Source organism: Canis aureus, chromosome 20 (genome assembly GCF_053574225.1).
Source record: "Canis aureus isolate CA01 chromosome 20, VMU_Caureus_v.1.0, whole genome shotgun sequence".
NCBI classification, from domain to species: Eukaryota; Metazoa; Chordata; class Mammalia; order Carnivora; family Canidae; genus Canis; species Canis aureus.
Window position 1 is genome coordinate 42017161 of NC_135630.1, and position 22606 is coordinate 42039766.

At 44.1% G+C, this 22606-nt stretch overlaps 1 protein-coding gene and 1 long non-coding RNA gene across 2 annotated transcripts in view; both read left to right on the plus strand.

The window, feature by feature from the left end:
• GPR39 (G protein-coupled receptor 39) overlaps positions 1 to 22606 on the plus strand; it is a 202147-nt gene that overhangs the window by 10575 nt on the left and 168966 nt on the right. The window lies entirely within an intron of this gene.
• The window catches only part of LOC144291747 (uncharacterized), a 49116-nt gene continuing 42694 nt past the window's right edge, over positions 16185 to 22606 (plus strand). The window contains exon 1 of the long non-coding RNA XR_013359218.1: positions 16185 to 16319. This is a non-coding gene — a long non-coding RNA (uncharacterized LOC144291747). The remainder of the gene's footprint in view (positions 16320 to 22606) is intronic.

Sequence of the window (22606 nt, forward strand, 5' to 3'; positions counted from 1 at the left end):
TTGTCAAAGAGGAAGACTGTAGTGGATTGATTTTCTAATTATTATCCTTTTTGGTGGCTCTTTTTCCTCATAGCCTGGCACTTAGTAGGCACTGGATAAATGTTTGGTGAAATGATGAATGTCTAGGCTGCTTTGCTGCTTCCTGGAACCTTCCTCACCAGCTCCAAGTGGAAAAAGCGAGGAGGGAGCACCAAACCCTGTGCTGAAAACAAGTCTGAATGAGAGAGATGTCTTGGGCTAACAAACTTTACCATTTTCTGACATGAGGGTTTCTGCCAATTGAAAAACTTGACAAAATTTCCTATTTATACTTCCTATGTGTATAAGAGGCATTCAGGCAGCCAGAGGCTTTTGAGATGTCTCATCATACTGCTTTGCACATCTCGAGGGTGGCTGTATACTTGGAGAGCAGTGGCGTTCCCAGAATCTGACAGATGGGGATCAGGAGGCAAGGCTGCAGTGTCAGGTTGCTATTGTACTTCTGAAATGTCTAACTGGCTATGAAACCAAAGGCATGCAGAAATGGGAGTCAGGCCCAGTTGGGAGCAACGAGGTTCATTGAACTTATAGAGAAAAGCCATCTTCTTTCTCTAGTGAAGGGGGAAAAAAATCCAAATTACCTTAGAAATAAAACATCATACACAGGATGTTTGGGCAGAGCTGAAGTCATTTGGTCTTTGACTTTATGTATTATTATTCTTTGGAGGACATGATAAACTCACCAGAAACAAAGCTTTCTGGGAAATTTATGGATTTGCTTTTTATATGCTACAATTCTGAAGGATTAAATATCGTGTTGAGATGACAGCTGCATATTTTGTTTATTTAGAGGATAGCTGATGGTTGTCACAGTTTTTCAAGTTCAAGTTTGTCTCTACTGAGGAGGCAAGTGGGAGGCCTTGGTGACTGAAGGTTGTTTTCCAGAGCATAAAGGAAACTTCCGTAGAAGCAGGCTGTGTTCCTTCTTGGATTTGGGGTTTCGTGACTACCAAATCTCTTGGAAGGCCCACTTCCTCTGGGAAGCCTTCCTGGACTGACTTTCCCCTGTTCCTCCAGCAGGCCTTTGAGTTTCATTTTGGTGGTTGATCCATCAAGTATGTATGAAAGCCTAAAATATGCATGATATCATTTGGACTTCAGAGATCAAGATACTGACTGATTTTCCCCTTCAAGGAGCTTGGTATTCCTCTAGTTGGGGCATCAAGATATAGACGTGAAACTTTATAGAAAGATGCTGTAAAATGCTCTTGATGAAGGATGGGGGTAGTGGCTCTTTTAGAAGTAAGCCAGTTCTGGGCTCCAGAATTTTTAATAGAGTAATTAAGTGGACTTCACTCCACCCAGAGGTATTGTCTGCAGTCCTGATAATCACACCGTGGTATATGGATTTGCAGCATCAACATCAACTGGGAAAATGTAAAATACCGAGTTTTGTGCTACACTCATACCAACTGAATTACCATCTGTATTGTAAACAAGACCTGTGATTGCTATGCACGTCAAAAGTCTGAGAAGCCCTCATCTAGGACACTTGGAGGGGATTCTTTAACTCAAATAGAACAGAAAAAGATGAGCTGGGAATGGCTAAACTCACCATTTGTAATAAGAACTATGAAAGTTTGTTGTGTAGTTGTAACAGGTAGGAGTTGTTCTAGGACACTTGGCCTTCAAGAAACTTTACATTACTGTTTCTTTGTTTATTTTTAACACTGGATGTGGAGTGCGATCTGGGGCTTGAACTCATGACCCTGAGATTAAGACCTGAGCTGAGATCAGGAGTTGGAAGCTTAACTGACTGAGCCATCTAGACGCCCCTCATATACTCTATTTTTATTTATTTTTAAGATTTTTAAAATTCATTTATTTTACACAGAGAGAAAGCATGAGTAGGCTGGTGCTGGGGGGTGGCAGAGGGATAGGGAGAGAAACTCAGGCAGACGCCCCGGTGAGTGTGGAGCCTCACACAAGGCTTGATCTCATGAACCATGAGATCATGACCCAATTGGAAATCACAAGTTGGATGCTTAGCCAACGGAGCCAGTCAGGCACCCCTACATTCCTTTTTTAAAAAAGCTGGACCCCAGCCTCCATTTGCAGAGCAGTGAATACTCAATCTCAGTCAACACAGCCATGGTGTGTGTTGCAGGCAGGGGAGGCAATGTGAGGAGCATGGGAGTGCAAGTGGCACTGGTGCCATGGGTCCTAATGATGGTGAATGTATAGGTTTGACTGTGAAGTGTTATGACAGGTGGTAGTTGTCAACCCCGAACACAGAATCATGTGTGGAGTGTGAAGCCATGCCCCTCTCCATTTATGTCAAAATCTTTGGAGATGAGGCCCTGGGCATCTGTATTATATTAGTTCTGTAACTGATGCCAGTGGGGTGCCAGGACTGAGACCTGGGGATGAGGGACTTGGAAAAGCAGGCTGGGCCTGGAAACCTTTTTGGTGGCTGTGCCAACATTCCTTGACTGCAAGCCACAAAACCTGATCCTGACTTATTCAGAAGAAAAAGATAGTTTCTGGAAGGATAAGGAGTAGCTCCCAGAGACGAAAGGCTAAAGAACCAGGCTTGATCTAGGGGAAGAAGTTTGTGGCCAGCCTGCTCGGGCTCTACCCTCAAGGTGACCTTAGCTTCTGGCATCCTCTCTTCTTTGTCGTCCCTGTATCCAAGGTCAGATTCTCAGGGGTGGCTCTTCCTGGACTGGCCTGGGTTGTGCTGTGCTCCCTGGGGAGGCTACAAATTAGGACAGTGCCAGCAAGACTCTCTGTGAGGGGAGGCGTGTTCCTCACAGGAGAGCCAGCGACAGAGCCCAGAGCAGGAACAACAGAGTTGAGTTGAGTTTTTCCCTACTCTCCCTACTCTGTTCTTGTGGGTTGAGTTTTGTGGAGTTTTTCCCTACTCTGTTCTTATGGGTTATCTCTCCGTATCTCCTCTTGTCCCTTACTGAGTCCCCAGGAGTGATGTTCCCAGGAGTTGGGTCATCTCAGTGTGCGAGCCAGCTGGAGGCAAGGGACAGAGCCTTTCCCTTCCAAAATGTGGCTGTTTGGCTGGTTAATGCCAAATCCATGAGGCGGGTTTCCTGCCTGCGAACCTGACTCATTCACCCAGGTCGCTGACCAGGTATTAGATTGTGGTTTGTCATCACCACAAAATCAGTTTCTATCTGAACCTTGGCCTGGAAAACAAAGGTCTCCAGCCATGCCTCCAGGTCACATATGCCCTCTGCTTCCTTGGGCATTTTCCAGTTAGGTCTTAATACTACGCTCGCCTTCAGCCAGGACTCCTTGTTCCAGTTGTAAAAGCCCATCTTTGATGTTCAGTATGTTTACCATGCAAAATAGGGAGGAAGTGAACCACATTCATTGCCTTCTGGAAATTGAAACCATTATTTGAGAAAGAAAAAAGTCACTTGGGAAGAGCTTTGTTTAGCAAATGTTTTAGTCTCATGTTGTAACCCTGATTAATCTTTGGTTTTTAAATCAGCTAGATTCCGTTACTGGGGCAGTGACTGCCTCTCCCAGCAAGGTGAGGAGCAAGCGGGCTGCTCTCCAAGGCACAGTCTCACAGTCTCTCCTCCTGATGGTGTTTTGGGGGTGGGAGTCACAAGCACCCTGAGCCTTCTCTGGGGAGCCTGACTTGAGCTGCGTCTAGAGGTCAGGTGGTGGGAGTGGGACATGTGTGGCTTTCACAGTCAGCAGCTGGGTTCTAAGCGTGCAAGGACTCTGTCTTGAGTGGTGCGATGATGGTGAGAGTGGTGTGTTAGCTTCCTGTAACAAAGTACCACAGACCTGGTGGCTTAAAACAACAGAAATGTGTGCTCTCACAGTTCTAGAGGCTGGGAACCTAAAATCTGTTTTACCAGGCTGAGATCAAGGTGCCAGCAGGCCATACACCCTCTGGAGCTCAGAAGGAGAACCCCCTCCCTCTTGGGCTCCCCCCAGTGTTTGCTGGCTGCTGGCCTCCTTGGCTCCAGTTACTCCATGTTACTCCAGTCTCTAGGGCCAGCATCTTTGAATCTCCACCTGCACCACCTTTACGTCATCTTCTCCTCTGTGTGTGTCAAATCTCTGTGTCTCCCCTCTCCTAGAGGTATTATCTGAGGAATTATGGCCCACACTATTAATTCAGGATCATCTCTCTGGCTTAGGATCCTTAGCTTAACCACATGTGCCAAGACCCCTTTTTTTTTTTTTTAATTTTTATTTATTCATGATAGGCACACAGTGAGAGAGAGAGAGGCAGAGACACAGGCAGAGGGAGAAGCAGGCTCCATGCACTGGGAGCCTGACGTGGGATTCGATCCCGGATCTCCAGGATCGCGCCCTGGGCCAAAGGCAGGCGCCAAACCGCTGCGCCACCCAGGGATCCCAAGACCCTTTTTATTTATTGGGTAACGTTTATCAATTCTAGGGATTAGGACTCAGTATTCTGGGGGGACCTTCCTCAGTCTACTATAGGTGGCACATGGATGCAGAAGTATAAATTGAACGTGGTACGTGAGCATAATCTCCTGAGCTATGGAGAGATGCCACGGAACATGAAAAAAGGCATATGTTCCAATCCCCGTTCCATCATTTCCAAGTATATGTGACCTCGGGCAAAGTGGCTCAGAACTTCAATTTATCATCTCTAAGTTGGACAGACTCTGACCTCAAAGGCTGATATGAGCTTCAGTGGGAAGTCTGTGGAGGCTTCAGGGCAAAGCCCGGCAGAAGTAGGTCCTCAATAAAATCTAGTTTCCTATAATGACCTGGCCATATTGCAGAAAGAATTCTGGTGGGAGACTAAGGAGGACTTTGTTTTAGTTCTCGCAAGCCCACTGGTGTATGATTGTCAGTGCACGGAGGGGGTGAACTTGAGGAGTTTGTCTGAAAAGTCGCCCTAGAAATACACAAAAGGAGGATCTGGGTTCTAGTCTTTAGTACTCCATGGAGTAGAAAAACTGTGAAGTCTCCTCTCTATTGTAAAGATGCATGGACGTTTGCATTTCATTCCATCATGCAGCCCTGCCTGGTAGAAACATAAACATGTTTTCAGTTCCTTTTCACAGAGTAAAAGTGGCAGCCCAGGAGAGGGGATTCTTGATGGCTTTGAGGAGCCTCTGGAACATTCTCAGGTAGCCCTAGCTGTGTGCTCATCCCAGTTGGAGAGGTTCAGGCTCAGAAGCTCCCTGGAGTCCCTACACTTCTGAAATTGTTTGCCTTTGACCTTTCCTCTGTGGGAAGTTACTGGAAGAGCAAGAGCAGCTCCAGGCCCTGGCAGCCCATTCTGGGCAGGAGCTGTTGATAAATGAATGTGTTGATGTTTTCTTCACGCACCTGTAAGGCCAGGGCATTATTGGCCATGGCAATCGATATATCAAAATGAATTTTTGGAAGAGTGTCATCAAGCTGAGCTTTATTTCCAAAAACACACAAAAAACTCTGCCCCAGGGAGGGAAAGATGACTTTCATAGTGAAATAAACAAAGTTGATGGCTTAGACATTACTTACGTCGTGCTACTTGATCTGAGACGTAGGCGCTGGGGTGACCAATTGTTCCCAGAATCCACATTCCCGACACCCATTAAAACTCGTGGCGCTGAAATCATGTTCTCTCCATTTTGCCCGTTTTAATAATAATAATGAGAACGTTAAAATGACATTCTGAATTTATATTGCACTTGTCTGCACGGCGCTCTGAGCACTTTCCAGACAGTGTCTCATCAATCCTCGTCACAAGGCGGTAGAATGTTGGTGGCAGGTAACATTTGCAATTATATTCAACTTAGTAGAGACCCCTGGGCTGGAGGAAATTCCGGGGATATGGGATGACGCTGCCTTGTGGGTAGAGAAGAGGTGGAGACTCTTGAGTTCTGGTTTGGCTCTCTGCTTTGCCCTTCTCTCCCTGCCTCTATTTCCATCTGTCAGACAGGATAACAATACCCTTCAGCCCCCCCCAGCAGTGGGATGTGGAAGGATTGCGAGGGCTAATCCTGTTCGCTAATTTTTGGTCTTTTGAGTACTTGCTTTGTGCCCCGTGTTCTAAGAACCCCTTGCGTATTCATTCATTGGATTCTCACAAAGATCCTACGAGGAGGGTACAGTTATCTACTCTACAGATAAGCAAATTGAAATGCAGGGAATTTAAGGAACCTGCCTAAGGTCCCACGGCAGTTAGGTAGCAGAGGTGGGTTTGACTCTAGGTGGGCGGCCTGCAGAGCCTGTGGTATTATCACTTTGTTAAGAGTTGCTTGGACTTCTAGATTGCAAACAGTGCACAGGCACACCTGTGTATGCTTGCACACGCAGCAAACAGAAGTTTCACCAAGCAGTATCCACCTGCCCTTACCTGAGAATGAGAAAGGCAGTTTGGTATTTTTTATTTATTTCATTAATAAAAACGCCAGTCTGAGCCACTAAATTGATGTTATGATTGCAGGTAGGGCTTGACCTACAGTTCGAAAAGCTCTGCACTGCACCGTATGCCTTACGGATGCTCAGAGGAATGAGCCTGGGAAGAGAGAGGTGGGGGGTGCATGTGGTGGGGTGCATGGAGGCTCAGAGGAGGCCCGAGAGTGTGGGCTGAGGCCCTGGGTCTGCCCCCCACAGTGTCGCCTCCTGGGGCGACCAGTTTGTGTCTGAAGGAGTGTACCCAGGCCTGTGAGGGGGCCCAAGTGGTAGCCACCTCACAGCCTTCTCCTGCCCTGCTCTGTAAGGGTCTTTATAGCGTCTCCTCAGCCTGCATGCCTGTGCTTCACCTCTGAGGGAAACCAAGGTCTTTACGGAGCAGCCATCATGGGCTGGGCCTGTAGTTACCAGGCTCTGTGTGGGAATGCTCCAGAGAAGCGTCTGAGGCCTGGTTTCTGACTCAAAGGAAATTGCAAGCCCTCAGGACGGCAGGCAGACAGGTGAAGGGACAACCAGAGGCACCTGAGAGGTAAAAGGAGCCAGATAGCCTCAGATTCGAGTCCTACTTGCCTCCTCCTACTGGTGAGACCTTGAACAACACACTTGGCCTCTCAGAGCCTCTCTCTCTCTCTGGCTACACTGAAGCTCTAGTGAGAGAATGATGGTGGGAGGGTTTGGTGGAGCATAAAATGTTAGGAGGAGGTGAGCAGCCACTGTCATAAGCAATATTGCCACGTTCTGAGAACCTAGTGTACCGGGGAGTGGCAGGGGTTAGGGGAAGGGGTGAGTGTGCTGTAATAGTCCATGAAGACTTCCTGGAGGAAGCAGCATTTGACCTGAATCTGAAGAGGCATTTTTGGCCAGAAGGATCATGGTTGCACTCAAGGGGTGGACAGAGATACTCGATCTCTGGCTAGTCATGTGCCGTTCATGCTTATGTCTGCCTCAGATAAGAGGATCCTGAGCTGCTTTCCTGAGTTTTACATGCCCCATTGGCCTGAGGTCACCGGCACACAACCACTTAGTTTGTTTAGGCCAAGGGTCAGCAAACACACGGGCAAGGCCTGTTTCTTACAGTTCCTGAGACCTGTCATGTAAGCCTGATTTTTTTTTTCTACAGTTTTAAAGAACTGTAGAAAAAAAAAGGAATATGTGACAGTGAGTATGTGGCCCTATAAGGCCTAAAATATTTACTATCTGGCCCTTTAAAGAAAAAGTTGGCCAACTTATGCCTTAGATCCCAAAGTGCATGATCGTTGTTTTATATTGAAGGTCTTACTTAGTTCTGAATCACCCTTTACTCATTCTTCCTGTCCTTCTGCTACATCCTAAGGGCACTGGAGAGAAGGGAAAAATATGCACATAATTGCTCATTTTCTTGCTGCATGGCTGTCAGGAATTCCCTTGCTTTCCTCTCATGGCATATTAATATGTAGCACTGAGCATGTATATATTTAGTTCTTTTGACGTGTGGCACATCAGTGATTAGTGCCAAATGCCAAAATGCTGCTACAGCCGTGATGCCATTTATAATAACATTCATAAGAATATTCCCCCGTGATACAGCTTTCCAGTTCTCCAACATAAATAACCCGGGAGGCCAAATTGCAAACATGATTTCTCTTCATGCTCCACCTGGCCATTTGTAATAGGCAGGCAATGCGAAATTTGATCTTAAACAAGCAGTTCAACCTGGAAAATCATAATGTAGTCAGGCCCGTCATTTATTTTAAAAATCAAAAGAAAACCAAAGGTGAGTGGCTACTGTGTGTGTGTGCGTGCGCGTGTGCGCGTGTTTGTTTTAGCAATGGTGCCTTGATGACAAGCTAATGTGGGGCTCAAAATAAAGGTATTGTGGGTAGAAATAGCCTTTCAGACACACTGAGACAATATGCCAAGAGGCTCTTAGCAAATGGCCGTGAAGGAGGATAGATTACTCTAACAGCTCTGTTGAAAATATAGAGTTGTCCAGTGCAGGTGCCTCAGACACGGCTACACTTGACAACGGTGGGACTTTTGTTACGGGAAGATTAGATGCCTCTGGATGGGTTTGAGATTGTCCTTGTCTTTTCCATGTAGAAAAATGCTACCACTTAGAACACAAAGTTGAAGAAACATCCTGATTGAACGCCTTCAAGAAAAGGGATAGTTTTGGGAGAAACACTTTAATTTGCTTCTGACGATTGTTTGGGGGTTCGTTCCTGAAGTGGTTTCATTCCGATGTGGGCTCAGATGGCTCTGAAGAGAGAAGTGAATTGTTTTTATTAAATCCCAAGGAACACAGAGTGTTCGTTCGTGCATTTTCCTGAGTCCTCAAGCACGTCTTCCAGAGCACAGCCTAGAGACTAGAGGTGGCCGGGATAGGTTTGCTTGTTTGACCAGTGCTTTGCTGTCAGTTTGTTAAAGAATTTGAGGCCTCTCAGCTAGCACGAGCTGCCCCCAGCTTGCCACAGGTATCCCTGTTCAGAGGCACCAGACTGTTTCACACATTTGTCTATGAAGGGATTGGGAGTTCAGGATACACGGTCAGGGGCTGTGGGCTGCACCAAAACGTGGCACCTGCTTATGTCCTCCCTACCCAGCCAGCTCGTGACTGCGGAACCCCAGCAGGCGAGTCCGAGAGGCTCAGCCCTTCTTGTAGGGAAACAGCCCTGCGTCCCACTGTGCAGATGGCAACCCACAAACCCCAGCCTCCTCCAAAGGACAGAGTCCTTCTCTTGCTGCTGCCATCCCTGGAGGAAATGTTGGCTGAAGGGGCAGCAACTGTTTTCTGGCAGTGGCTAATTACAAGGGGTACTGTTGTGACAGAAAGTTGTGGAAAGTGGGGTGCCTAGGTGGCTTGGTCAGTTAAGCATCTGACTCTTGATTTCAATTGAGGTCATGATCTCAGGGTTGTGGGATTGAGGCTCTCATGGAGCCCCTGTGTCCGGCCCCATGTCTGCCCCATGTCCAGCCCATGTCTGGCTCTGCCTTCTGTGGGAGGTCTGCTTCTCTCCCTCTCCCTCTGCTCCTCCACCTGCTTGCTCTCTCTCTCAAATAAGTACATCTTAAAAAAAAAGTAAGTTCTGAAAAGCCCCTTCTAGCTGCTCTACAATAGGCTGAACTGTGCCTCTTGGCTTGACTAGGCCAAATGCTTGCTGAGTGGGGAGTGTGGGTTGCTGGGCCCCAGTCCTCTCTCTGTTCCTTCTTGGGAGTGTGAACCGAGAGGCCTGCACAGCTTCTCAGGGGAGGGGCGTGGTGGGGTGGGTGATACATTGCTAGAGGGAAGGGGGAATAGTAACTGGAGATGTCCTTGACATTAATGTGAGTTCCAGAAGTGGGCAACTAAATGCCAACCTGGTGCTTGGATTAATGACTTGATGGGCACAAGAAAGAGATTGACCAGTTAACAAAGCTTAATGACTACTGATGTCAAGGTCAATGGGGAGGAAGGGATTAATGGTGAACACAGTTTAAGTGCTTTAGAGCATATTCAGGTTTGGAACTTTTTCAGTCATTGGGATTAATAAAAAAATAATCGTAGGTTTGTCATTAGTGAGAGAGAGAGAGAGAGAGAGAGAGAGAGAGATGAAAGTGTCTCCATTACAGCCGGCACCAGGATGGAGATGAGAGACACACGTGCCCTGCGTAGGGTATATTTTCAGCAACTCCAGGAGCCTGGGAGCTCTCAGAAGTAACGTTCCCTCTGGCCTGCCCTCCTCTGTCCTCCTGAAGGACACCGTCCTCTGCCTTTTGTCCCTGTGAGTGAAGGCCTTGGCAAACAGGCATAACTATTGCGATTAAAAGCCCCAGCAGGCTCACTTTTAGCTTGTGTGAAGCCTGCCTTGAGTGACCATTACTATTCATCATTTCTTGATTCTTTCCCAAAATAAGTATGATGTTCCTGTTTCTTGCCAGCCTCTGCTCTAGGCCTCAAAGTGAGGGGAATATTGCCTCCCCACCCCCACACCACCGTGTGCTCCCTAGAAGCTTCTAGTACAGGAAATGAGAAGTGTATATAAGTGACTAGGAAGCGGGTCCCCGTGTGGTATGGTGGTCAGGGCAGGCAGTTCCCTGCTTACAGATACACTGCATTCCACAAGTTAGTTTATAAACACTTGGTTTAGAAACTGGGCTCGTTTTCCAGTAGAGACCTTGTTTCGTGCATGAATGTGTTTTTTTTTTTTTCAGACAGGATATTTACTGAATGCCCCTTGGAGGGAATTGAGAATACCAGGAGGAATAAGACTTGCAAGGTCCTTCAAGCTGGGAGGATATCGGCACTTAAGAAAGAAATGCAATGAACTGCGAGGGTTGGGGCTCTCTACGGAGGGGTCTGTGTAGAGGTACCAGGTGGGCTCTGATCCATGGAGTTGTTGATACACCTAAATGACTTACTTCATCTTCTTCCTCTTCTTCATCAACTCCAAGCTTCCATTTCTTCAGTTTATCCATTGTGCTAGGTGTTGGAAGGAAGTCAACTTGCTTAATTTGAATTGACACGTGACTAGGACTTATGGGGGTGTCAGTAACCCCCTGAAAGGGAATTTTCTGTGTCTTACTGATGTAAGACGCAGATCGTTTAAGGTCTAGGCCTGGAAAGAGACTCTTCAGGCAAGGGAAGAGCATCTATCCTGTGTTCTGACCCAAGCTCATGAATGAAATTGTACCTGCTTCTGATTATTTAGCTTCAGGCCCCATCACACCTCCTACTGGAGCGTTTCTCTGCCATGGAGGAGTTCTCATAATTGAAGACGAGGTTCTTTTTTTTTTTTTTTTTTTTTTTTTTAAATGCTATTTCTACTTGTCACTAGTGTCTTGTGATTTTTCTTTTTTTTTTTTTTTTTTTAATTTTTATTTATTTATGATAGTCACAGAGAGAGAAAGAGAGAGAGGCAGAGACATAGGCAGAGGGAGAAGCAGGCTCCATGCACCGGGAGCCTGATGTGGATTTCGATCCTGGGTCTCCAGGATCGCGCCCTGGGCCAAAGGCAGGCGCCAAACCACTGCGCCACCCAGGGATCCCTGAAGACGAGGTTCTAAAGTCAGTGTAAATGCAAAAGGCCTGCGTGGTCGCAGTTGCTCTTGAAAGTCGGAAAGGCCCCACATTGGAAACCAGATTACCCTCTTTTGGTAAAGGCCAACCACTTTTCTTTTGTGTAAGAACAGATCTGGTGATTTTTCATGTGGAAAGCAGGCGAAATAGTTGGGTAGAAGAAACAAACAGAAAAATACCAATTGTGAAACACTAAAATTGCAGGCCGTGTGGTGGTGGCTCACACCACTGGAGGCCGTTGGTGACAGGAGCCTGTTGAGACCCGTGCTGATTCCCACGAGCCATCTCAAACTCACTCCTTGCCTCAGGTGTGGGGAGATTCTGCTGTGTAGTCCTGATATGTGGGTCTGAGGGGCTCTAGCCCTGGGCCTGTGCTCCAGAAGGCCCTACAACTCCAACCACCCCCCCTCCCCCCCCCCCCCCTACACACACTTAGTAAACACAGACACTGCCACTCAGAATCTGGTTCATGACCCATGACTTTAAACATTTGCTCTCTCGACAGTGCTCAGATCCCCTGGAAATGCCTCCCCACAGCTCTTGCTCTGTGTCCTGGAGACCTGGGGAGCAGGTCTGATTGCCATGAAGGTTTTTGCCTTATACCCTTCCAAGAGCCAGATGCTGCTTTGGAGAGCAGGGAAGATTTGAGTGGCAGAAGTGTTTAAATAAGAGGAAAAAAAACAAATTAATTATCTTGTCAAATTTCTCCTTTCAGATAGAAGAGATGCAATGGATTCTTGCATAATGAATATTGGTTTTCTATGAGTGCTGACCACCCCCCCCCCCATTTTCTTGCTTCTCTTTTTGTTCCAGTTTGTGGTACCAGAAGTAGTAGGCTGGAACTAAAATTAAAAAATAATAAAATTTGAAAAATCAGCATGCTAAAGTAGCACATTTTCGGGCAGCCTACCCTTGGCTCCTATGGTTCATTTTTCAATATTAACAATTTCATATCACTCTGAACTCTGTATAGTTTTAGGTAATAATTGACACATTACATCAGAAACTAGAAAGGCACTGCTATAATTAGGGATAGTCTTTATTTTATTTTTTATTATTTTAAAGATTTATTTATTTATTTGTGAGATAGAGAGAGAGAGAGAGGGAAGGAGGGAGGACCTCAAGCAGGGCCTGATGCAGGGTTCGATCCTAGGACCCTAAGGTCATGACCTGAGCCAAAAATAAGAGTCAAACAGTCAACCAAATGAGCCACCTAGGCACCCTGGCATAGTCTTATTTTTAAGCTATTTAATTTGATTTAATTAGATTAAAAAATAAATTACACCGAGCTTTATTTATTATTTTTAAAAGATTTTGTTTATTCACAAGAGACACACAGAGAGAGGCAGAGACATAGATAGACAGAGAAGCAGGCTCCCTGTGGAGCCTGATGCGGACTCCATCCCAGGACCCCAGGTCACAACTGGAGCCAAAGGCAGATGCTTGAGCATTGAGCCACCCAGGCGTCTCTAACCCAATTTTATTTAAATAACCTTGATTTAAATTGTTGGTATAGGGATGCCTGGGAGGCTCAGCAGTTGAGTGGCTGCCTTTGGCTCAGGGCATGATCCTGGAGCCACAAGATCGAGTCCCTCATGGGGCTCCCTGCATGGAGCCTGCTTCTCCCTCTACCTCTCTATGTGTCTCTCATGAGTAAATAAGATCTTTAAAAAAAAGTTGCTATACATTCAATATAATTAATACTTTGTTAATTTCAGTAGAAAATTCAAATTTTGATATTTACTGTAATTTTAATTTTTGGAAAAGTATATTCAGATTTAGTATCCTGAGCACATATTAAAAAAATCATTTAGATCCTAGTTATTGATAAAGTACACATAGTACTAAAATGCTTGATTTTTTAAGTTTTTATTTAATTCAGTGTAGTTAGCCTACAGTGTTATATTAGTTTCAGGTGTACAATATAGTGATTAACATTTGCATTCATCACCTGGTGTTCATCACAGCACCTGCCCTCCTAATCCCCATCACCTGTTTAGCCCATTCCCCATCCCTTCCCTTCTAGTAACCAGAAGTTTGTTCTCCGCTTCTTGGTTTGCCTCTCTCTCTCTCTCTCTCTCTCTCTCCCTCTTTGCTCATTTGTTTTGTTTCTTAAATTCACACATGAGTGAGATTATATGGTATTTCTCGTTCTCTAACTGGCTTATTTTGCTTAGCATTATACTCTCTAGCTCCATCCCTGTTGTTGCAAATGGCAAGATTTCATTCTTTTTTATGGATGGATAATATTCCATTGTATGTATATACACCACCTTTTCTTTATCCATTCACCTATTGATGGACATCTGGACCGCTTTCATATCTCGGCTATTCTAGATCACGCTGCTATAAACATCAGGGGGCATGTATCCCTTGAATTGGTGTTTTTGTATTCTTTGGGTAATACCTGGTAGTGCAATCGGTGGATTATAGGGTAGTTCTATTTTTAACTTTTTGAGGAACCTCCATCCTGTTTTCCCATAGTGGCTGCACCAGTTTGCCTTCCCACCAACAGTGCAAGAGGGTTCCTTTTTCTACATCCTCACCAACACCTGTTGTATAAAACACTTAATTTTTAACATAACTGGCATTTTTACTGAAATGAAGGAAGATAAATGAGTTGTATGAAAAAATGTATAATCATTTATGAATTATTTATGCTTTTATTGTAATACTCATTCAGCATTGCTGGAGTATTAACAATGACATGTTAAATTTGTTCATCTTTGATATTTTGCAACTCTCAGTCCTATAAAAACAAACACATTTAAAATATTGTCTTTATGAAGGTGTATTGGTCAAGGAAGGGAGAACACGTTTTATCGAATAATTGGGCAGTTTGACTTGTAACTTGAATATTTATGTGGCTTCCACTTGTACTCTTGGTCTGTGACACCAAGTCAGAATCACTCAACAGTTCAATTATGCTCTCCTGTCACAGCAAAGAGTTGAATTCTGTTAGGGTAGGATTGTGAAATGCTCCTCTTACACTGATCCAATGAACCTAGCAGCATCATCCATTTGCTAGAGTCTGGAATATGCCTACTTGTGGAATGGAGAGAGGGCATTTTGCAGCTACTTTTGAAAACTTGGTAAGCCTGGTGATTGTTTCAAAGCTGTGCATTGATGAACCGCCCAGAGCTGTCACCTGGGAGTGCCGTGAAGGAGGAGGGAATGGCGTCACCATCTCCAGTTTCTTTTGCCTTCACTGTAATTTAGTTCAGAGTAGCAGGGGACCTTCCAGATTGGAATCAGCTGAGAACATTGGGAAGGGTCCAGTGAACAAATGTTGAGTCAAGCCTTGTTAGTGAAGAACAAAATCTTTGGGTGACATATCCCACTTACTGAGAACCAGATGACTTGAGATCAGCTCTTGGGTTATGGTCTCAGGTCCACTTAATGACTTCAGCAGTCCCACTTCTTGGTCCCCTTTTAAAAATTGGATGGCCCTATTACAATTTTTTTAAAATGATAAAACTGTCATTTCAAAACCATTCATGATTCATTGTCCTGACGTGTTGTTTTCATCGTGACATATTAACACGCACATATATATTTGTGTTATTCTAATCAGCCTGTGTATATTATTTATATTTTTAAAATTTTGTATGTTCTCATATATTTTTCCTGGTTCCCATGATCCCTACGATTTTCATTTTTAGAATCTGCATAATATGGTAGGATGATGTTAAATGTCTTTCTGTTAGATGGAAATTTGAGAGGAAAAGAAGGAACTAGTTCATATCCCTTAAAGAGCTTTGAGTTTTTATTAACCCTGTGGCATCCCAATCACTCCTTAAAACCCTTCCTGATTTAATTGTGGCAGAGAAAATAATTTGGTAATCAAAAGGTTAACTAATGAATGTACATATCAGAGCGGATTTATTTTCGGTCAAAATTATGATATAATAGACTTAACCTTAGTATATGAAGCCCTCATATAATTGACATATATAGGACATTTAAGCCTGTTTTCTAAGTCTTTTCTTTCATTGTTTTGTGAGGCTTTTAAGCTGAATACAGAGATTTATTGTTGTGTCTTTGGTTCTATGACAAATTGTTGGTCATACCTGCGATTTATTTTTTACTAATTCATTCTCAGAGAACAACCTTGAAAAGTAACTCTCCAATGCAACACTCACACTATGGGGAAATGAGGTCTGTGCTATGATGATCTGCCTTCTAGAAATTTCTGGGTTAAAAAGTAGCCACTGCCAATATTTGTACCGGGTACAAGTTAAAGACAGGCCCCCTGTACTGATGAGAAGTGATGGTTAGTGGTCAAGAGGAGCCTCAGAATTGTGTGGTATAGCTTCTTCCAGAAGCATTTCATGCAGTTGTAGGCATCTTTCAGGAAAGTATAGGAGGGAAGGCAAGCCAAGAGAGGTGGGGGCTGTTTTAAGGAAAGGAATGGTGTACAGAGATAGGATTCATTAGAGAAAGATGTGGGCAAGTCTTGAAATAATATGGAATGGATGGTGAGTTAGTGGATTAAAACAGATTTTTAAATCACATTTTCAAGATTGTCTTAATTGATGTGGGAGGCCTCTAGGCTGAGCAGTACATGCATGTATTGGGAATCTGTACCAGGTGCCCAACATAGTAGCACTGACATGCTGTGTTCAACCTTTCATTCACTCATCCACTGATGACCATCCTCTTTGCGCTGAAAATGTGCTTTGTACTGGAAATGGGCCTCTGAGACACAGATTCATTAAACCTCTACTTTCTGTTTTCTTCAGGTTTAATGGGACAGACAGACGTGCAAACCAGATGCTACAATTCAGAATGAACAGAATCTTGACTGAAAAGTGCTAAACCAGAGTCTCAGCAAGGTGCCATGGAAGCACTTGTTCATTCAGTGTGGCTGTTGAGTTTCTCTTATGTCCAGGTACTGGGCTAGGTGCTAGGGATACAGGAGAGAACAAAATAGGTAAAAATCTCTGCCTTGTGGGACTTACAGCTCAGTGATGCCAGAATCCTTCCCAGAAAAAAGGATTTTTTTTGCCTCTGCCTGGGTCCTGTGAGACTTCCTGGACCAGATGCTGCTAAGGCTAGGTTTAAAGGGAAGTAGGGGCAGCCCGGGTGGCTCAGCGGTTTAGCGCCACCTTCAGTCCAGGGCCTGATCCTGGAGACCCAGGATTGAGTCCCACATCGGGCTCCCTGCATGGAGCCTGCTTCTCCCTCTTCCTGTGCCTCTACCTCTCTCTCTCTGTGTCTCTCATGAATAAATAAATAAAATCTTAAAAAAAAAAAAGGGAGGTAGGAGTGGAGTAACAGGAATGAAGGGGTAGGGGCAGGAATGGGGTGGCGGAGTCATAAATGGAAGAGGTGAGGCTGGAGGTAAAGTAGGAGGCAATAATAGAAGGATGATGGAGGTAGAAGTAGGATAGAGTGAGTGAAGGATATGAGTGAAGGTAGGATGGAGGTTGCTGATGGATATGAGGGGGGGCCAGGGGTGGTGGTGTGTTGGAGGAGCAGATGTTTTTCTAGCACGGTGTGTGTAATGGTACCAAGAATCAAGGCAACATGGTTTAGGCCTAAACATGTTCTACTTCTAAGGGGAGAGATGACCCGATCCTGGTTCCACGGGGTATATGAATGATGTTGGGCAGACAAGGGGAATGCATGAAACAGATGAAGTACTGTGTGGCCTGGCCAAGGAGGTGCTGAATTTTGCAGCCCTGTTTGTAAATCGTTCAGCAGCAGGATCCGAGTAGTCAGCCTGTTGTAGCAGCCCCTAACCTAGTCTCCACAGCTCAATCCTTACCCTGCCTATCCCTCCAGTCTTTTATTAAATGTCTACTAGCACCTCTGGAGTCCTGCATAGTAGATCCTGCCCACACAAAGATAGTGATAATTTAAAAACAGGGCAGCCCGGGTAGCTCAGCAGTTTAGTGCCACCTTCAGCCCAGGGCATGATCCTGGAGACCCAGGATCAAGTCCATGTCGAGCTCCTTGCATGGAGCCTGCTTCTCCCTCTGCCTGTGTCTCTGCCTCTCTTTCTCTCTCTCTCTCTCTCTCATGAATAAATAATTTTTTTTTTTTTAAAAAAGCCTAATCTGGAACAAGGCCTTCACTCTCTTCAATTCTCTGAAGGCTGAGAGAGGTGAAGAAGCTTCAGAAGAAGAAATGGAAGCTAGCAGAGGTGGGTTCATGATGTTTAAGAAGCAGTCTCCAGGGCAGCCTGGGTAACTCAGAGGTTTAGTGCCACCTTCCGCCCAGGGCGTGATCCTGGAGACCCGGGATCGAGTCCTGTGTCGGGCTCCCTGCGTGGAGCCTGCTTCTCCCTCTGCCTGTGTCTCTGCCTCTCTCTCTCTCTCTCTCTCTGTCTCTCATGAATAAATAAAATCTTAAAAACAGAATCTGTCCTTCTTGTGCCTTGTAGCTATTAGGAGACAAAGGTAAATGTGTACAATACCAAAGAGTTAAGAGCATTTTGAGGAATAGAAGCCAAATCTGAGTGGAACATAGAGGGGCTAACATTTTTAGTAGGGCTTTGTTGCTGATAACATGTGGTTTTAATTTCTTAATGCTTCATTTTTGTCTGTCGTTTGCTGAAGCCTGCTCTCCATCCTCTTGCTTATGGACATCCTTAGCTGCTGGTCTGACCGCAGTCCAGATTCACACATTTCTCAAAAGTTTAGTATTCTAATAATCGATTGAATTTATGTCCCAGCTAGACTGCAAGCTGCCTGAGGATAGGAAACTTCTTTCAGAGCCTTAACTGAGTACAGCACAGGTGTTGCAAAAATATTTTTGCACAATTGGAGTCATTAGGAAGAACTCACAAAAAAATCTATAGAATGTAGAAGTAAAACGATTGTCACTTTTTGATAAAGCTATTAATTAATTCTTTGATTCCTTTTGTTGAGTGCCAGCTTTCCAAGTATCACTAACACAATTAAATCTTTTTTTTTTTTTTTAAGATTTTATTTATTTGACACAGATTGAGAGAGGGAATAAGCCGAGAGAGGAGCAGAAGGAGAGAGAGAAACAGGCTCCCGGCTGAGCAAAGAGCTTGATGTAGGGCTCCATCCCAGGACCCTGAGATCATGACCTGAGCTGGAGGTAGACCTTCAACCAACTGAGCCGCCCAGGAGTGCTGCGATCTGTTGATAGGACACAGCTGAGTTTATAATTTGTGCAGGAAGGGACAACACCTCCACAGCTTTGATGGCATCTTACAGCAGGAAGCCTGGCTGGAATTTGCTGAGAGTCAGAAGTTTGGCTCAAAGCAGATGTAGATCTTTCAATGGGAAGACTTAACTGGCATGGGTGAGGATCCCAATACAACAGCTCAGGAATTGTGGAAACAGCGAGGCAAGGGTATTGGAAACAAGGGATGCAGAGTCTTAGGGCGTAAACTGTCTGTTGAGGAATGCTTTCTGTGGAAAAGTTGATAGGTCTTTCAGGAGGTTCCTATAATGAACAGTCATTGTATACCTGAGCAAGAGTCTTCTGGAATAGTAAAGTCATAATGATGACAGTGGAATGGCACAGTAATGCCAACATAGACCGTAAGCAGTGTGCAGGGTGGACAGCTTTGGATCTCAGCCAAGCACGAGGTAATTGATGGCAGGAAGACAAAAAGGCAGGAAAGGCTTTCTGGAAAGTTTTGTTTGGGATCTAGGTTTCTGCTTAGGCACACGCCGTGGCAGTGGGAGGCCTTCCGCCCATGGAAGTGTGCTCCAGGGATGAAAGGAGATTTGTTGACACATTGCTGACCCCTGGAGGCTTGTCTTGTGTAAGTGGCAGCCTGACCTTCTGTCCTAACTCACAGCTAATGCCAGCCCGGCTACAGTTGAGTGACGCATGAGTCTCTGTCTTCCCTTGTTCCTGTGTCTCCTCTTTCTCATGACATTTATCCTTCTAGAGAATGTCTGCTAACGCAGAGACTCACTGGATGAAAATGTCTAATAACCTCAGGATACTTTATTTCGTATTTCATGAGCTCAGAACACTGCAGTGCCTCTTCCATTTCATGCCTGCTGACACCAACTCACCTCTCTGCCGGGAGGGGATCATTCCTTTCTTTAATCATATCACAAAATCTCACCCCAGGAATCTGAAATTGATTTTTTATCCTTTGTGTCCAGACAGTGTAGCCACCAGACACCGTTTTGGTCATCTCATGGTGAAATGGGAGGTCAGCCCCTTATTATATGGGCTGATGCAAATTTCAGGAAAACAAAAACAAAAACAAAAACGACTTTAACTCTCCCAGACCGCTGCCTGCAAACCCCTACAGGCTGTTTGCAAATGGCAGCTTTTCAAATACCACCACAGATGGTATTAAACCCTCTTCGTGCAGTCCAAGTTGAGCAGTAAATAGTCAAAATAAGTGCTTGAGTTTCTGAGTAATAGCAGGTGCGCAGTGACTGTGTGGCCAGAGCAGTCACCACTGCATGCAAGGTTTCTGCAAACATCCTTCCTCCCCAACAAAACCCATGGCCACTCTGCTTCTGCTCCTTTTCTGTTATAACGGGACTGTTTGAACTTTTATGTGGTTATCTGGGGTTGGAGGGCTTCTCACCAGCCCTTTTTTGTTATTTTTACTGTTCAAAAACATTCTATTTCAGTCCTCATCATCTTTGTTCCTTAGCTGCAGGGAGAGCAAGTGTATTTTTAATGAAGCGCTGATCTTTTTTTTTTTTTTTTTTTTTTGAGTGTTTTTCACCAGGCCTTGATGATTGGCATTATTATCCTTTTCTGTCTGCCTTCTGCCTAAAATATAGAGGAACTTTGGAAATATTTTCTCTCCTTTCCCAGAGGCCCAGTGTGTCTCCTCTTCTCTCCCACCCCCACCAATTTCTCCTACTTGTTTTCTTTCCCTAAACCTTTCAGCACCCCCTACTATAATTTTCTCGAGGCCCTTCATAATCTTTAGTCCAGCAGAAGTAGCTGGGCTGACTCAGATAGTTGAAAAAGAAAGAAGGTCCACATATGGGGGATTCATTGTAGAATTTGCTCCTTGTGGTTTGTGGCAAGATGCTGTCAGGGCTCCCATTGTCCCTTATTGGTGTCACCATCCTTTGGTCATGAGGCAGGTTAAGAAAGGCCTGATGTGACAGCCTCTGGGGCTGAAAGTTGTAAGATTGTGCTGGAATCACAACTCATAGGAGTCTGGATGGAGCTCTTTAAGACGCTCATGCTCTACCGACTAAGCTAGCAGGGTGCTTGGATGGAGCTCTTTAATCCCTATGCTGTGACTCGGCCTTCAGAGACATCCACCATGGATCAGCACAGAATTCATGGGAAGCAGATGGCCACTACAGTTGTATTTTCTGCTGTCTTCCTCCCCTGGTTGTGCTTTTCAAAGTTAGTGGAGATGACCTCCATCTTTCTGCTGGCACCCACTTTGTATTTTTTTTAACTGAGAAAATAATTTTTTAAAAATTGGGAGCATAAGTAGCATGTAGTGTTATATTAGTTTCAGGTGAAAAATATAATGATTCAGTAATTCTGTACATTGCTCGGTGCTCATCATGATGAGTGTGCTCTTAACCCTCTTTGCCTATTTCACCCACCCCACCTCCCACCTCCTTCTGGCAACCACCAGTTTTATGTATTTAAGAGTCTGGGGATTTAAGAGTCATTGTTGTCTGTGCCTTCTTTTCTTTGTTTGCTTGCTTTATTTCATAAATTCCACATATTAGTGAAATCATATGGTATTTGTCTTATTCTGAGTCATTTATTTCACTTAACATTATAACCTCCAGGTCCATCCATGTTGTTGCAAATGGCAAGGTTTCATTCTTTTTTATGGTTGAGTAATATTACATTTTATATGTATACCACTTTTCTTTATCCATTCATCTATTGATGCACACTTAGGTTACGTCCATATTTTGGTTATTGAAGATTATGCTGCAGTAAAAATAGGGGTGCATATATCTTTTTGAAATATTGTTTTCATATTCTTTGGGTAAATACCCAGTAGTGTAATTACTGGATCTTAAAGCATTTTTATTTTTAACTTTGTGTGGAACCTCTATATTTTTTTCCATAGTGGCTGTACCAGTTAGCATTCCCACCAACAGTTCACAAGGATTCCTTCTTTTTTTCTGTCTGCCTGTCTGTCGCCGAAACACAACGTGTCAGCTGATTCTTTCTTTTTTCCTCACATGCTCACTAAAACTTGTTATTTCTTTTGGTTTTGATTCTTGACACTCTGACACCTGTAAGGTGGTATCTTGTGGTTTTGATCTGCCTTTTCCTGATGATTAGTGATGTTGAGCATCTCTTCATAGGTCTGCTGGCAACCTTTATGTCTTCTTTGGAAAAATATCAATTCATGTCCTCTGTCCAGTTTTTAATTGGACATTTCTTTCTTTTTTTGTTTGTTTTTTTTTGGTGTTGAGTTGTGTAAGTTCTTTATATATTTTAGATATTAACCTCTTATTGGATATAGAATCTGCAAATTTCTCTTCCCATTTTAGTATGTAGCCTTGTTTTGTTGATTGTTTCCTTCACTGTGCAAAAGCTTTTTGTTTGGATGAGTCCCAATAGTTTATTTTTGCTTTGAAAAGACATGTCTAGAAAAATGTTTCTATGGCCAGTGTCAAATAAATTACACTTGTGTTTTCATGGCTTCAGGTCTCACATTTAGATCTTTAATCCATTTTGAGTTTGTTTTTACATATGGTATAAGAAAGTTATGCAATTTCAAACTTTTGCATGTAGTTGTCCAATTTTTTCAACTCCATTTGTTGAAGACACTGTCTTTTCCCCATTGTATGTTCTTGCCTCCTTTGTCATAGATTAATTGACATTATATAAGTGTGGGCTTATTTCTGGGATCTCTGTTCTATTTCATGGATGTATGTGTCTGTTTTGGTGCTGGTGCTATTCTGTTTTATAATATTAGTCTTGAAATCTGGGATTGTGATACCTCCAGTTTTATTCTTCCAAATATTGCTTTGGCTATTCAGGGTCTTTTGTGATTCCATGCACATTTTAATATTATTTATTCTAGCTCTGTGAAAAATACTGTTGGCATTTTAAAAAAAGATTTTATTTATTTGAGAGAGAAATAGAGAGAGAGAAGAAAGAACTGAGCAGGAGCCCAATGTGGGGCTTGATCTCAGGACCCTGGGATCATGACCTGAGTGAAGGGAGATGCTTAACTGAGCCACCCAGGCACCCCGAATGTTGGTATTTTGATAAGAATTTCAT